Source organism: Artemia sp. Qi Xiang Cuo, chromosome 18 (genome assembly GCF_049724085.1).
Source record: "Artemia sp. Qi Xiang Cuo chromosome 18, ASM4972408v1, whole genome shotgun sequence".
Classification (NCBI taxonomy): domain Eukaryota; kingdom Metazoa; phylum Arthropoda; class Branchiopoda; order Anostraca; family Artemiidae; genus Artemia; species Artemia sp. Qi Xiang Cuo.
In genome coordinates, this window is record NC_142811.1 from 47,834,109 (window position 1) to 47,851,647 (window position 17,539).

The window sequence follows — 17,539 nt, forward strand, 5'->3', positions numbered from 1 at the left end:
TATTTTTTTAAGAAAAGAAATGGGGACTTGTAAATTGATTAATTGAAAAAGGAATGTAAATAAAAACTCAGTTAAATTTTGAAACTACATAAACGAGGTCGTTTTGTACAGCCTCCGCCAGGCTATAAATGAAAGACTAGTTTATATAAAACAAAAAATTTATTATCGAAAGACTGGTACACTTACGGTTACTTTTTGACATCTTCTCCAAAAAGATTGAGACATTTGTCATATTTGTGGACTAGATTTTCAATACTCTCTTCAAAGAATGTTGCCAACAATGAATTCAAATGATCCTTTGACGTTGGTTTGAAGGTCCCCATTGATTCGAAAGCGCTCAAAGCCTCATCTTCAGTTCAGGAAAAAAATGACAGTCGCTGGAGGCTAAGTCAGGGCTATAGGCTACAGCAGACGATAAAAAATGTTTCATTGAAATTGTTCGAGAAACCTTTGAGTTACAGCATCAGTGCGTGGACATTGGACAAGCATTGTCATGGATCAGAATAGCTTTTTTCTTCGTTTATTTTGAAAGGCTTCACACAAACTACATAAAGTTTCACAATTAACAGCTGCTATGATTGTGGTTCCAGGCTCCATAGAATCCACAAGCAACACACCTTCTTGGTCCCAAAACACAGTGACCATGACCTTCCGTCCTTGACCCCCTTTACCATGCACATTATTTTGGCCCTCTTTAGGCTTTCGACACCATTCACGCACAACACCATTGCTCATGAAGTTTTCCCCATACACATAACTTTTTCTCTGAAAGATTTTTGCAGTATTACGGTTCTATGCGTATAGAAAACGAACCAAACTTCGCAATACACACTATGCTAAAGAATCAATAGAGGCGGACATACTTACGTGGCTGTTGCACAAAGCTGACTGACGCCTTGGTATCAAGAATGGCAAAGTGTACCGTGCAAGTATTGCCCTGCTTTCTACCACACACGCAGCTTCTGCTTGGAGCGATCGGCAATTGAAGAAAAACACGACCCATTAGATGAAAACCAAATATCTTATATTTATATTCTAATTTATATTTCATCTTCTCCTACTCATTTTTTCTTTGTTTACCGAGCTAAATTTACCAGATTTTAACAAAATTTTCATATTTAATCTACATAGGCAAACATATAGAGACAGAGGGGAGGGGGTGTCCACCCATCATAATTGATCGAGAAACCCAAGGGAAAATCACATCTGACCGTCTAAATATATTTTCAATTGCTTTATGTAAACTAAAAAATCCATTGTAATACATGCAATTTCAAGTCAATTAGTACTACAGTTTTAACAGAAATTACCACATGATTCGGATTTTCGGATTTTCAAAAGGATTTTTCTTTAGCACTAATTTTTCATTCATAAATGTTAATAGAACTTTTCACAAAAGAATGTGTCTTTTTCCATTTGTATACCCCCTGTCAACAGCATATAATGGCTGTTCAGAGAGTAACTTGCGGTTAAAAATATTCAAAACACAGACACACAAGTAAAAGAAACGTGTCTAAATTTATATAAAAACCCTACTTTTTAGTCTCTATTCAAATGAAACAGCTGCCAAACTAGTGCATTAGCTTTCAGATTTTCTTTTCGTAAATATTTTCCCTTCGACAATTCCGACACTTTGTTTAGGTGTGAAGGTGGGAGCGCCAGGCTATCTTAAGCTTTTTCACGTCTGTGAATCCCCCATTACAAATAGTAACCATGGTATTTTTTCCACAATTCCGAGCCACTACTTAATTTGTAGGTAGACCTTCTCTAAGCCAATTCCATAGTTCTATGTAAGCTAAAAAACATGCGCCTCTAACTGCCACAACCCGAGGTGTGAGCACATGGCCAAAAATAAATGCCACTATTCCGTTAGATCCCATCTCCAAGCAAGACAAATTGGTTGAGTGTCAATACAGTAAAACTTAATAAGGATGTTATTAACAATCAGGTTTGCCACCGTATCTTTCAAACATACAACGAAAATGTTTCCTTTAATTTCATTCCAAAGTAAGTTTCTTAGTGAGCCTTCTGTGTTGTTTCAATAGAAGGTGAATGTGTGTCCCTAGGAACCGGTGAATATCCAGCAATCTGATTAAAAGGTTACTAACTCTTTCTGTATTTTGCCACTGTTCTTCTTTTCCTTTGACTAAGCACAGAATCAAAATAAATTAACCATGGAAGCAATATGATAATTTGACTGAAAATCTTATTAGTGCGATTTTTACTTCAAGCCCTTTAAAAGCTCATTTAAAAGAAAAAAATTCCAAAGCAAAGAATGTTGATCGGTGAACTGAACAAGTCGCGTCAGTTATATGCTTGGTGGCTATTGTGGAGAAAAAAAAAAAAAAAAAAAAAAAAAAACAGGAGTGAGTACAACTAAAGACAAGCTTTTATAGTAAAAACGAACTAAAGCAGACATAGTTGCGACTAAAGTATACCCCCCACAACAGTAGAGGGGGGGGTACCAGCGCTGTCACGCACCCCTGCTGCCACCTACAACTTTTTTTTACATAGTTTATGGATTCTTATGTGTGTTGGTCGATTTATTTGATGGTTTTATGGATTTTGTCAGTGAGAATGAAAAAACAGGAAGTTTGTCACATTTATGTCTGTTTTCATGGATGGTTATGTGTGTTGCTCGATTTATGTATGTTTTTATTGATGGTTATGTGTGTTGATTATTTGATGGTTTTATGGATTTTGTCAGTGAGAATGGAAAAACAGGAACTTTGTCACTTTCATGGACTATAGAGTCATTAGGGAGAACACGTGGTTAATGGGGTCAATGTTATTATTGTTGTTTTGGGCACGCGATAGAGTCATTAGGGAGAACACGTGGTTAATGGGGTCAATGTTGTTGTTGTTGTTTTGGGTACGCGATAGAGTCATTATGGGGAACACGTGGTTAATGTGGTCAATGCTTTTTTTGTTGTTTTGGGCACGCGATAGAGTCATAAGGGTAAACACGTGGTTAATGGGGTAAATGTTTTTTTTGTTTTTTTGGTCCCGAGATAGTCATTAGGGAGAACACGTGGTTAATGGGGTCAATGTTGTTGTTGTTGTTTTGGGCACGCGATAGAGTCATAAGGGGGAACACATGGTTAATGGGGTCAATGTTATTGTTGTTGTTTTGGGCACGCGATAGAGTAATTAGGGAGAACACGTGGTTAATGGTGTCAATGTTATTGCTGTTGTTTTGGGCACGCGATAGAGTCATTAGGGAGAACACGTGGTTAATGGGGTCAATGTTGTTGTTGTTGTTCAATGCAGATGTTATGAGTTTCCAGGAGATCGCGTGTTTCCAATATTTGTTGTTCGAGCCAAATGTTACGAGTTCCCGGGAAACAGTCAGATCGCGTGTTTCCAATATTTGTTGTTCAATGCAAATGATATGAGTTTCCGAGAGATCGCGTGTTTCCAATATTTGTTGTTCGAACCAAATGTTCTGAGTTCCCGGGAAACAGTTAATTAATGTCTGACAGATAACGTAAAGTTAATTAATGTCTTTGGATTTCGAACAGAAATGTTTCCGAGAAACAGTTAGATCACACATGATGTCATGATTGTTTGAATTGTCTCCGGCGCGAAGTTTATTAATGTCTGGAGTTCTTCCAGAAGAATCGTTTCCGAGCAAATGTTTTGATCTTAGCGCGCGAAAAGGTTTCCAAATAATTGAAATAAGCCAGCGCAGGGATGCCAAACAAAAGGAACATGCTGAAATTCCGTTTGGGGATAATTTTGGCGAAACCATTTTAGCTATTTTATGGAACTATTTCGACGAAACAGTTAGAGACATTATAAAATATGATTTTTGAAGAGATTTTAGAAGAGAATTTAATGGTGAAACTCTGTGGTCGTTATAATACACAAGTTCCATTTGAACAGTGTTGTGAGATCCCACTAACCCAACCCCAAAGGGCACCAATCCCCCTACCCCAACCCCAAAGGGTTCCAATCCCCCTACCTCATCCCCGAAGGAAGCCGCCGGTCCTCAAGGGTCCCCCCAAGCACCCAAAGGGCCCCCACAACCCCAAAGGCTCTCCCCGGGCCCCCAAAGGCCCTCACCCGGTCCCCAAAGGTCCACCGGGCTCCCAAAAGACCATTCGACCCTAAAGGGTCCCCCAGCCCCCCCAAGGCCCTCCCCCAGTCCCCAAAGGTCCCCCGGACCCCCAAAGGCCCTCCCCGATCCTCAAAGGCCCCCCAGACACCCAAAAGGCCCCCCGAACCCCCAAAACCCTCCCCCGGTCCCCAAAGGTCCACCGGGCTCCCAAAGGGCCCCCGGACCCCCAAAGACTCCTGAGCCCCACATTATAATACTTTTTTAAGGCTTTATTATATCTTTTCAGAACAAATTATTATTCTAGGGAATTATTTCGGCGAAACAGTTAGAGACACTTTAAAATACGATTTATGAAGAGATTTTAGAAGAGGATTTGAGGGTCAAACTCCGTGGTTGTTATAATACACAAGTTCCATTTGAATAGTGTTGTGAGGTCCTCTACCAAAACCCCAAAGGGCTCCGATCCCCCTACCCCAACCCAAAGGGTTCCGATCCCCCTACCCCAACCTCAAAGGGTTCCAATCCCCCTACCTCAACCCCGAAGGAAGCCCCCGGTCCTCAAGGGCCCCCCCCAAGCTCCCAAAGAACCCCCAGACCCCAAAGACTCCCCGGGCTCCCAAAGGCCCTTCCCCTGTCCCCAAAGGTCCACCGGGCTCCCAAATGACCAATTGGCACTCAAGGGCCCCCCAGACCCCAAAAGGCCCTACCCGAGCCCCCAAAGGCCCACCCCGGTCCTCCAGGGCCCCCCCAGACCCCCCAAGGCTCTCCCCGGGCCCCCAAAGGTCCTCCCCCGGGCCCCAAAGGTCCACTGGACTCCCAAAAGACCACCCAATCCTCAAGGGCCCCAGATCCCCAAACGCCTTCCCTGGGCCCCAAAGGCCCCCCCGGTCCCCAAAGGTCCCCCGGGCTCCCAAAAGACCACCCAATCCCAAAGGGCCCCCGGATCCCCAAAGACTCCTGAGCCCCCCATTATAATACTTTTTTAAGGCTTTATTATATCTTTTCTGAACAAGTTCCTTTCATAATGTCATTCCTAAACCCATTTTCCAACCTCAAAGAGTCACCTCCACATTTCGTAAATACTTTCTTGAATTTTTTAACATGGTATTTTTTTAACTTTTTTACGTATCTTAAAATGACATCAACACAAAAAAACTCACACACACACGCACAAAAACTTACACACACACACACACACACAAAACTTACACACACACACACACGAAAACTTACACACACACGCCAAAACTTACAAACACAAAAACTAACACACACACAAACAAACTAAAACATACAAACAAAAACTTACACACACACAAAAACAAAAAACTTACACACACTAAAACTTACACACACACACACGCACACACACAAACTTACACCCACACACAAAAGCTTAGACACACAAAAACTTACACACACACACAAAAACTTACACCCACACGCAAAAACTTACATGCACACAAAAACTTACATTCACACAAAAACTAACACACACACAAAAACATACACACACTCACAAAAACTTACACACACACACACACAAAAACTTACTCACACACACGAAAACTTACACACACACACGAGAACTTACACACACACGCCAAAACTTACACACACACAAAAAATTACACACACACACACACACACAAAAACTTACACATGCACACTAGAACTTACATTCACACAAAAACTTACATGCACACAAAAACTTACACACACACACAATTAGACAAAAAAAAATTACAATATTTATGCACAGTTATGTCTAAGCAATAAATATCTTAAGCCTCAACCGTTTTTATTCTTTAGAATAGTCCATCGCCATGAAAATTATACTTTCAGATTCAACATGTCAGGGAACAAACTTTCACCCTCAGCATGTAAGAGAACCCTAAATGCTCATCCCAAAAAAGAGGTAAATTAACCCTAAACGCTCAAAGAATTTCTCTGAAATTACACTTTCAGGTTCAGCATGTAAGAGAACCCTAAATGCTAATCCCAAAAAGGTATGTTAACCCTAAACGCTTAAAGAATTTCGTCACAAAAGCTTACACACACACAAAAACTTACACACACACGCCAAAACTTACACACACAGAAACGTACACACACAGACACACACACAAACTTACACACACACACACAAAAACTTACACCCACACACAAAAGCTTACACACACAAAAACTTACACACACAAACAAAAACTTAGACCCACACGCAAAAACTTACATTCACACAAAATCTTACATGCACACAAAAACTTACACACACACAAAAACATACACACACGCACAAAAACTTACACACACACACACACAAAAACTTACTCACACACACGAAAACTTATACACACACACGAGAACTTACACACACACGCCAAAACTAACACACACACACAAAATTACGCACACACACACACACCCAAAAAAACTATCACCTGCATACAAAAGCTTACATATTAAAACTTACATGCACACAAAAACTTACATACACACAAAAACTTACACACACACAATTAGACAAAAAAAATTACGATATTTATGCACAGTTATGTCTAAGCAATAAATATCTTAAGCCTCAACCGTTTTTATTCTTTAGAATAGTCCATCGCCATGAAAATTATACTTTCAGATTCAACATGTCAGGGAACAAACTTTTAGGCTCAGCATGTAAGAGAACCCTAAATGCTCATCCCAAAAAAGAGGTAAATTAACCCTAAACGCTCAAAGAATTTCTCTGAAATTACACTTTCAGGTTCAGCATGTAAGAGAACCATAAATGCTAATCCCAAAAAAGGTATGTTAACCCTAAACTCTTAAAGAATTTCGTCACAAAATCTTACACAGACAAAATAAATTACACACACACACCAAAACTTACACACACAAAAACGTACACACACACACACACACACAAAAAAACACACACACAAACAAAAACATAAACACACACACAAAAGCTAAAACACAAAAAAAATAACACACACACACAAATAATGACACACACACTGACAAAATTACATGCACACAAAAACTTACATGCACACAAAAACTTACACACACACACACAAAAACTTACACTTACACACAAAAACTTACACACACACAAAAAAACTTACACACACACACACACACACACAAAAACTAACACACACTAACAAAAACTTACACACACACACACACAAAAACTAACAAACACACACACACATTAAAACAAACACACACACACTACAACAAAAGCAAACAAAAGCCAAAACTTACACACACACAAAAAAACTTACACACACACACACACAAACTTACACATGCATACGAAAACTTACATGCACACAAAAACTTAAATGCACACAAAAACTTACACACACACACAATTAGACAAAAAAATTACGATATTTACGCACAGTTATGTCTAAGCAATAAATATCTTAAGCCTCAACCGTTTTTATTCTTTAGAATAGTCCATCGCCATGAAAATTATACTTTCAGATTCAACATGTCAGGGAACAAATTTTCAGGTTCAGCATGTAAGAGAACCCTAAATACTCATCCCAAAAAAGGTAATTTAACCCTAAACGCTCAAAGAATTTCTCTGAAATTACACTTTCAGGTTAAGCATCTAAGAGAACCCTAAATTCTTATCCCAAAAAAAGGTAAGTTAACACAAAAACGCTTGAAGACTTTAGTCACAAAACTTACACACACACACACGAAAAATTACACACACAAAAACTTACACACACACACACAAACTAACACACACACACACAAAACTTACACCCACACACAAAATCTTACACACGCAAAAACTTACACACACACACAAAAACTTACACTCACACGCAAAAACTTACATTCACACAAAAAATTACATTCACACAAAAACTTACACACACACACAAAAACTTACACACACACACAAAAACTTACACACACACACACACACAAAACTTACACACACGCACAAAAACTTACACACACACACAAAAAAACTAACACACACACCAAAACATACACACACACACACGAAAACTTACACACACACGCCAAAACTTACACACACACAAACAAACTCACACACACACACACACACACACACACACACACACACACACACACACACAAAAACTTACACATGCACGCGAAAACTTACAGGCACACAAAAACTTACATGCACACAAAAACTAACACACACCATTAGACAAAAAATTACGATGTTTATGCACAGTTATGGTTAAGCAATAAATATCTTAAGCCTCAACCGTTTTTATTCTTTAGAATAGTCCATCGCCATGAAAATTATACTTTCAGATTCAACATGTCAGGGAACAAACTTTTAGGTTCAGCATGTAAGAGAACCCTAATTGCTCATCCCAAACAAGAGGTAAGTTAACCCGAAACGCCCAAAGAATTTCTCTGAAATTACACTTTCGGGTTCAGAATGTAAGAGAACCCTAAATGATCATCCCAAAAAAGGTAAGTTAACCCCAAATGCCCAAAAGAATTTCTCTGAAATTACACTTTTAGGTTCAGCATGTAAGAGAACCCTAAATGATCATCCCAAAAAAAGGTAAGTTAACCCTAAACGCTTAAAGATTTTCTTCACAAAATCTTACACACACAAAAAAAATTAGACACACACGCCAAAACTTACACACACAAAAACTTACACACACACACACACACACACACACACAAACTAACACACACACACACAAAAACTTACACCCACACACAAAAGATTACACACACAAAAACTTACACACACACACACACCAAAACTTACACACACAAAAACGTACACACAAAAACTTACACACACACACACGAAAACTTACACACACGCCAAAACTTACACACACACAAAAACTTACACACACACACACACACACACACACACACACACACACACACACACACACAAAACTAACACATGCACACGAAAACTTACATGCACACAAAAACTTACATGCACACAAAAACTAACAAGCACACAAAAACTTACACAGATCATTAGACAAAAAATTACGATGTTTATGCACAGTTATGTTTAAGCAATAAATATCTTAAGCCTCAACCGTTTTTATTCTTTAGAATAGTCCATCGACATGAAAATTATACTTTCAGATTCAACATGTCAGGGAACAAACTCTCAGGTTCAGCATGTAAGAGAACCCTAAATGCTCATCCCAAAAAAGAGGTAAGTTAACCCTAAACACTCAAAGAATTTCTATGTAATTAGATTTTCAGGTTTCGCATGTAAGAGAACCCTAAATGCTCATCCCACAAAAAGGTAAATTAACACTAAACGCTTAAAGAATTTCGTCACAAAATCTTACACGCACAAAAAAAATTACACACACACGCAAAAACGTACACACACACACACACACAAAAAAGTACACACACACAACAACTTACACACACACACAAAATCAAACACATACATAAACTTACACACACACAAATAAAAACAACCACACGAACAAACTTAACTGCACAAACGATCTTACATTAACACACAAAATTACACAAACGAACACACCAAGACACACACACACACACACACAAAAAAAAAACTAAAAAACACGAACAAAAAAATACACACACACACACACAAAAACTAACACACACACGAAAAATAAAACACAAACACGAAATATAACACACACACGCCAAAACTTACACACACACAAAAACTTACACACATACACACACACAAAAAAACTTACACACATACACACACACAAAAAAACTTACACATGCACACAAAAACTTACATGCACACAAAAACTTACATGCACACAAAAACTTACACACACACACAGTTAGACAAAAAAATTACGATATTTATGCACAGTTATGTTAAAGCAATAAATATCTTAAGCCTCAACCGTTTTTATTCTTTAGAATAGTCCATCGCCATGAAAATTATACTTTCAGATTCAACATGTCAAGGAACAAACTTTCAGGTTCAGCATGTAAGAGAACCCTAAATACTCATCCCAAAAAAGGTAAGTTAACCCTAAACGCTCAAAGAATTTCTCTGAAATTACACTTTCAGGTTCAGCATGTAAGAGAACCGTAAATGCTCATCCCAAAAAAAGGTAAGTTAACCCTAAACGCTTAAGGAATTTCGTCACAAAACTTACACACACACACAAGAAAACTTGCACACACACGCCAAAACTAACACACAAAAAATCTTACACACACACACAAACTAAAACACACAAAAAAAAAAATTACACACACACAAAAAATCTTACACAAGCAAAAAAATACACACACACACACACACAAAAACTTACACACACACCAAAAAACTTACATTCACACAAAAACTTACATGCACACAAAAACTTACACACACACACAAAAACTTACACACACACACATTAAACCTAAGGAAATTTATGTATTTGGAATCAGCGTATAAAGCCAATCATTTTCATGTATCTATAATTACTAAAATTCTGTTTTTTAGAGATATGGTTACTTTCGAACCAGTTGCACTTTACTTTCACCTTGTTTCCCAAAAACTGTTTAAAATTAAGAGTTTTTTTAGGTGTTTTCGTTTTTGCTTTATTGTTCGACTTGATAGGAATTCTGCAACAGGATGGTCGTTGAAATTTCTTAATGACTAAAGATTTTTTTAACAAGAAATGACTGAAAAGTGTTTTAGGTCACCTAACATTTCTAGGTTAACTTACATCAGGTTAAGTGGCGCGCTACTTAAAAAAACTCGATAAACTCGATAATTAATCGAGTCAATTACATTACTTTAGACTACGTTAGGGGGAGGGAGGCACCCCCCTCGCCCCTCCCCTGGATCAACCACTGCCTTACACTCGCTGTTTATTTCCTTGATATGGAGGAGAGCAGATGCCTAATAGGTGTGTGTTGATACCAAAACATTCTAACTCTCATTGGGCCCTCAGGTATAAACAGAATTAGTTCACAGTGAGGGGTGGGGAAAAGGGCGTGGGGGGGGGGTATGTGCCCTTCGATCGATTCTGAATCGTAAGAGCTGGACTAGAACTTCTAATTTCCAATCAAATGAGCTCTCTCTGGAGTATATACGAGAATCCCTTCCTGTCCCCGGGCCCTGGGGGGTTTTGTCGACGCCAGAGTTTTGTTACTTAACCTTTCAACTGATTTTTAACAACATTTTTATCTGATGCATTTAGGGCGTGGAGGAGGGGAGGCTAGTTGCCCTCCAATCTCTTTTGACTCTTAAAGAGTTAACAAGAACTTTCAATTTCCAATCAAATGAGCCCTCTCTAAAGTTTATACGCGTATCCCTTCCATAAAAAATAATATGAAGGATTCGGGAATCCTTAAATTACAACCCTTGCCATAAGGGCTGTGGGGAAGTTACCATCCTCAAAGACCTAATTTCCAGACCTTAAAAACTACGTTGAACTAAATAGCTATTTAAAAATTTTTATAGTATGTGTTTTGGGAAAAGTTGAGCATCAGAGGGGGTCAACTTACGCTTCAATCATTTTTGGCTATTAAAAATGGCACTAGCCCTTTAATTTAAAGTTGAAAGAGATTGTTATGAAGTTTCTACGATACCGCCTTCTATAAAAACCTTATATGCCACCAGGGTATAACTTAAAACCCTTGCCTTGAGGGTTGTCGGGGAGTGTCCTCCTCAAAAGTATATTTTCTATCTGAAAATTAACTACGTTGAACAAAATAGCTATCTCAAAATTTTTATTGGATGTGTTTGGGGGAATGATGGGCGTGGGGGGGGGGGGGCTAGTTGCCCTCCAATCACTTTCGACTATTGAAAAGGGCACTATCCCTATGAATTTCCAATCGAATGAGCCTTTATTGAAGTTTCTACGTCAACGCCTTCTATAAAAACCTTATATGCCCCCAGGACATAAGGTTTTTAAGTTATCCCCCCAGGGTATAACTTAAAACCCTTGCCCTGAGGGTTGTGGGAGAGTGCCCTCCTCAAAACATATTTTCTATATGAAAATCACCTACGCTGAACAAAAGGGCTATCTCAACATTTTGATTGGATGGGTTTGGGGGAATGATGGGCGGGGGGGGGGGGGCTAGTTGCCCGACAATCACTTTCGACTATTAAAAAATGGCACTAGCCCTTTGAATTTCCAATCGAATGAGCCTTTTTTGAAGTGTCTACGACAACGCCTTCTACAAAAATCTTATATGCCCCCAGGGTATAACTTAAAACCCTTGCCCTGAGGGTTGTGCGGGATTGTCCTCTTCAAAAACATATTTTCTATCTGGAAATCAACTACGCTGAGCAAAATAGCTATCTCAAAATTTTGATTGAATGTGTTTGGGGGAATGAGAGGCGTGGGGGGAGGCTAGTTGCCCTCCAATCACTTTCGACTATTAAAAAGGGCACTATCCCTTTGAATTTCCAATCGAATGAGCCTTTTTTGAAGTTTCTAAGACACCCCCTTCTATAAAAACCTTATATGCCCCCAGGACATAACTTAAAACCCTTGCCCTGAAGGTTGTGGGGGAGTGTCCTCCTCAAAAAAATATTTTCTATCTGGAAATCAACTACGCTGAACAAAATGTCTATCTCAAAATTTTGATTGGATGTGTTCAGGGAAATGATGGGCGTGGGGGGGGGCTAGTTGCAGTCCAATCACTTTCGACTATGAAAAAGGGCACTAGCTCTTTAACTGCCAATCAAATGAGCCTGTTTTGAAGTTTCTACGACAATGCCTTCTATAAAAGCTTATATGCCCCCAGGGCATAACTTAAAACCCTTGCCCTGAGGGTTGTGGAGGAGTGTCCTCCTCAAAATTAAATTTTCTATCTGGAAATCAACTACGCTGAACAAAATGGCTATCTAAAAATTCTGATTGGATGTGTTTGGGGAAATGATGGGCGTGGGGAGGGGGGGGGGGGGCTAGTTGCACTCCAATCCCTTTCGACTATTAAAAAGGGCACTAGCCCTTTAATTTCCAATCGAATGAGCCGGTTTTAAAGTTTCTACGACACCGCCTTCTATAAAAACCTTATATGCCCCCAGGGCATAACTTAAAACCCTTGCCCTGAGGGTTATAGGGGAGTTTCCTCCTCAAAAATATATTTTCTATTTGGACATCAACTACGCTTACCAAAATGGCTATCTCAAAATTGTGATGGGATATGTTTGGAGGAATGATGGGCGTGGGGGGGCTAGTTGCCCTCCAATCATTTTCGACTATGAAAAAGGGCACTAGAACTCTCAATTTCCAATCGAATGAGCCCCCCTTGAAGTTTCTACGACGACCTCTTCCATATGAAGTGCCTCTGGGGAAAAAAAGATAAATGAATAATAAAAATAATAATAATAAAACATTGGAGCCGCATGTTTGATCAAACAGAAAAGTATTTTGTTTTTATTTATTTTTTTTATTAAAAAAAAAAGATTTGCCTTTTTTTCTCTCTCAGGAGTTGATGTCCCCTGAGCGTTTATTTCATGGTGTATGGTTGTCTTCTCTGCGCTTTGACTCCTAGGCCTCAGGCATGTTCTCTTTTTAATCTTATATGTTATTTGGCTTTTTTTTTTATCCCCCTTGTATCCCTGTCCATGGAGCCTATCAAGGGTAATAACAGTATTTATTGGTGAATAAAACTCTGAATTCCGTCCTTTTTTTCAGCTACCTTTTAATATTGTGACCGGCAATTACTAAACGTCAATGAAGAATTCGTCAATTAGCTAAGTATAGAAAAATACAGGCTTACCATAAGTCGCCGCACTGGCCAGACAGGAAAATTTCCACCTTATTCAAGGTGGGGTTGTCACGGGAAGGATCAGCCCTTTTTATTCGGATGGCATAGTATCTCGTGCACAACAGCCGGAGTTAGTAATAGTTTCAGAACCCCATGGGTGGTTTATTGTGTATTTCAAATTTTAATATCTTATCAGTTCGTATATCTTATCATTTTTTTTGTATTCAGATAAGTCAAATAGTAAGTTTCTTACCCTTTTGAAGTACCTATATTTTGGCTTCTACGCTGGGTTATAGGTTTTGGGAAATTTTACATTAATTTTCTACAAAAGGAGCTTTCTATGCAAAATTTATATAAACTCCTATGTTTTTAAGATATTTTCTAAGAGAGAATATTCTTCTAAGAGAGAGAGAGGGGCTCTAAAGATTGAGCCAGTTTTTTCCAGTTTCTGCGATATTGGTAGGTTTTCTCCTCCCTCTCTAATCTAGTACCAAGGACGGGGATCCGAAGCGATGTGTCAGTAGAGACGTCGATGGAAGACTTTCTGAGAGAAGTGACTTTTTCCAGAGAGGATCCAGTAGGTTAGAAGTATCTAACCAATTTTTAGGTTGTGTTTACGTTGAGTGTAAAGGGAGAGCCCCGGGATAACTCTAGCCCCGTCCTCCTACCTCTAATAATGATGGCAGCAATTCAAACCCGCGTTTCTGAAGATGCAGGCTAATTTAGCCTATAAGAACTGTCTGTGTGAATTACCCAAATACCCCGAAATTAAATACCATCTTAGTTTATTTAAAATTTAGAGGATTTAGCCAAACCAAAGGATAACACATCACAACAACTACAGCTTTTTCGAGGAAAGAGAAGTATTCTAGATATAGCCTAAAAGGAATTGACGCAACAAGCACGAAAATCGTCTATACACCTTTTTTAGATTGAAAATAGAGCCAAATTTTTTACCCGTATAATAAATACAGAAAATTGAAAAGAGGCATAAAAAACAACACATCTTTGAGGAAAGCACTTCTGCTAATATAAACTCGCGTAAGAAGTCAACTATTTGGTATATTCTTCGGATTGGAGGTTATTTTTGGCAAACTATTTGGAATTTTCTCTGAGTTTGACAAGGACAGTATGAATGCTAGCCTTTAGTTGTAGTCTGCCTAGGGGGACATTGCATTATCGGTTGCGAAAGAAGGTGCAGAGCCTCTCCTTTGGTCGTAATCTATATTCTTGGATATTACGCTACTGGTTGTGCAGGGAGGTGTGAAGCCTGTCTCTTAGAGGTAACCTGAGAGTTACGAGGTTAAGAATTCGGCTGTTTGAGTATAAATCTGCTGATTGAGGCTGAAGAAGCGTGATTTTTGGTGCAGATAGTGAATTTGTGAAACAAATTTATTTCACGGTTCCGAGATTTGTTGAGGCGAATTAGATTAAGATTCACTACGTCAGCATTAAGATTTACTCTACGATATTAGCTGAATATGACATCGTTGATAAATTGTAATAGTATATTGCGTATCGACATTTTATTAAGTGGCAATTATTGAGTTCGCCACTGTAAATTATTGGATTAAAAAGTTGCATGACGGAAAACGATATTTTGAGATTTATACGAACTCAGTGTTTCCATGTTTAGTCAATATTTGAAGTGGATTAATCGACGTAGATACTGCCTACTGAACAGGAAGATGTCCGATTTATAGATTTAAATAGACCGGCTTACTTATGAAGTAGTAGACCTCCAGTATGAATGAAGCCTTTATTCACTCCTAGGCCCATCTTGGTCACAACATGGGTTTCAGCACTTGATGATGCTCTTCTATCAACAAGAGCCGAAATTCCGCACAGACAATCTCAAGCCTATTACCTCTGACTCATTAAATTTCATGCCTAAAAATATCATGCTGCTACGGGGAAGCAGCCCATAGGGTAAAGGCACCGATGATTCGACAGTGCAATTTCGGAACAGTGCAATATTGTACCATTTACAATATATACCCTAAATATGGAAAATTTATTCTAATTACATTTCCGATGTAAATTAAACTTCCTTCATCAAGTTTGAAATTCCTTTGTAAACTCTCATTTATTTATCAGCTAAATATCCCTTTCAAGCCCGAGATGATTAATTCAGAAGTACTTCACGGAACCTTGTAAAACTTTTGTTTTGTAAACAAAAGACTCTTGAACATTCACAAACGCAATCGACAGATTTCAAAGGCGAAAAACTGCGGGTTTTTGGCATGCACCAAACTAATGAGAAGAGTTGAAATCTAGCGGAAGTGTTCTTTAAAAAACAATGTGGGACATTGTTTGAAACTTAGTTTGGTAGTTTTTAGAAGCACTTTCAGGAATGCGTATGTTTAATGATAAGAATTTTACAAATAAACTATTGGGTAGTTTGTCAACATAATAGTCTGATTTTGTCAGCATAAGAGTAAAGTGGCGGGCCCTCCGTGAGGAGATGAGCCAATTGGAAAATAGTGATTATTGCTTAGAATCAGAATTCATGTTATATGCGAGTGAAGAAGTGTTTTTCGGAGGATTATGTCGTTATCATTCCTGTATTGAACATTCTTGTATTGATTCTCGCATTTTTGAAGTTCGATGCTGTATGATTAATCATGTAAGTCTATTAAACCTATTACTTCTCTATTTTTCATAGATTCATTTTATATGTTAGTATATAGCTCTTAAGAGTAGACCTCTAGTTTGAATGCTGTCAATTGGTACTCTCTTAGGCATCAGATAATTTTACGAAGAATGATTGAGGAACTTCGTTGAATACCTCCCTGTTTAATACTCCCCTCCTAGTATTTGATGTAGTTTAAATGACTCATTTGGCACAACAGAAAGGTAATATCTGGCCCGGTCATAATTTCGGATTGAAGTCTCTTTAATCAAGATGGTCATTTCATAAGGACAGTCAAACTTATTAACTCACTTATTTTTATTTCTCTTAATTGGGGATGGCGCGGTCCATAACGCCACAGCTGGCGCGGTCTTAAACCTAGATGAAGCATACGAACTAGTGAGACTACGGACTTCTCAATTTAAAATTTAAAATATACACTAGATACAGACGTATAAGAGAAATTTTTTTTTATATATATATGTCTAAGCCTATAACCGCTAGGCTATAATAGAAAAACCCTTTTTATCTCATAGGAGATAATAAATTTTCCCAAATAGGTTAAGTAAAAACGATTTTTTAAAGTGTATGATTCCACTAACTAAAAAACAGAAATGGCGGAAGTGCTAGGTGTATTGTTAATTGCGCAAACATGAATCGCCAAAAATGTGAAAATAACCAAGTCTATTCCCGAATATGACGGACAAACAGACGTTGATGAATTTAATATACAGCTAGCACAATTTGTAGAATTAACAAGAACTGACCTGAAAACTTTAATAAGTATGCTGCTTCTAAGGTTAAGAGGGCAGGCATTAACTTTTGTAAAACCTATTGAAAAAACCGTCTGAGAAGATTATAATTTACCAATAAACACAATAGAAAAACTATTAACGGCATTTAAAGACAGATTTGTTGAGACAAGCTCAACAAACAAGCTAAAGCATGGAACAATAAGCTTCGATCATACACAGAACGTACAAGAATATCTGCATAACATACGAATCTCAGTAGAAACAAAATATGGCAAAGGCTCAGGAGATCTATACGGAAAAATTATACTAAGTGCATTTTTGCAAGGACTTCACCCAAAATTATATAGGATCGTAATTTCAAAAAATATCCAAACAGTT

General features: G+C 38.2%; 1 protein-coding gene across 1 annotated transcript in view; it reads right to left on the reverse strand.

Annotated features, from left to right (window-relative positions):
* The window catches only part of LOC148941581 (uncharacterized), a 194,480-nt gene that overhangs the window by 124,440 nt on the left and 52,501 nt on the right, over positions 1–17,539 (reverse strand). The gene's annotated exons all lie outside the window — the stretch shown is intronic.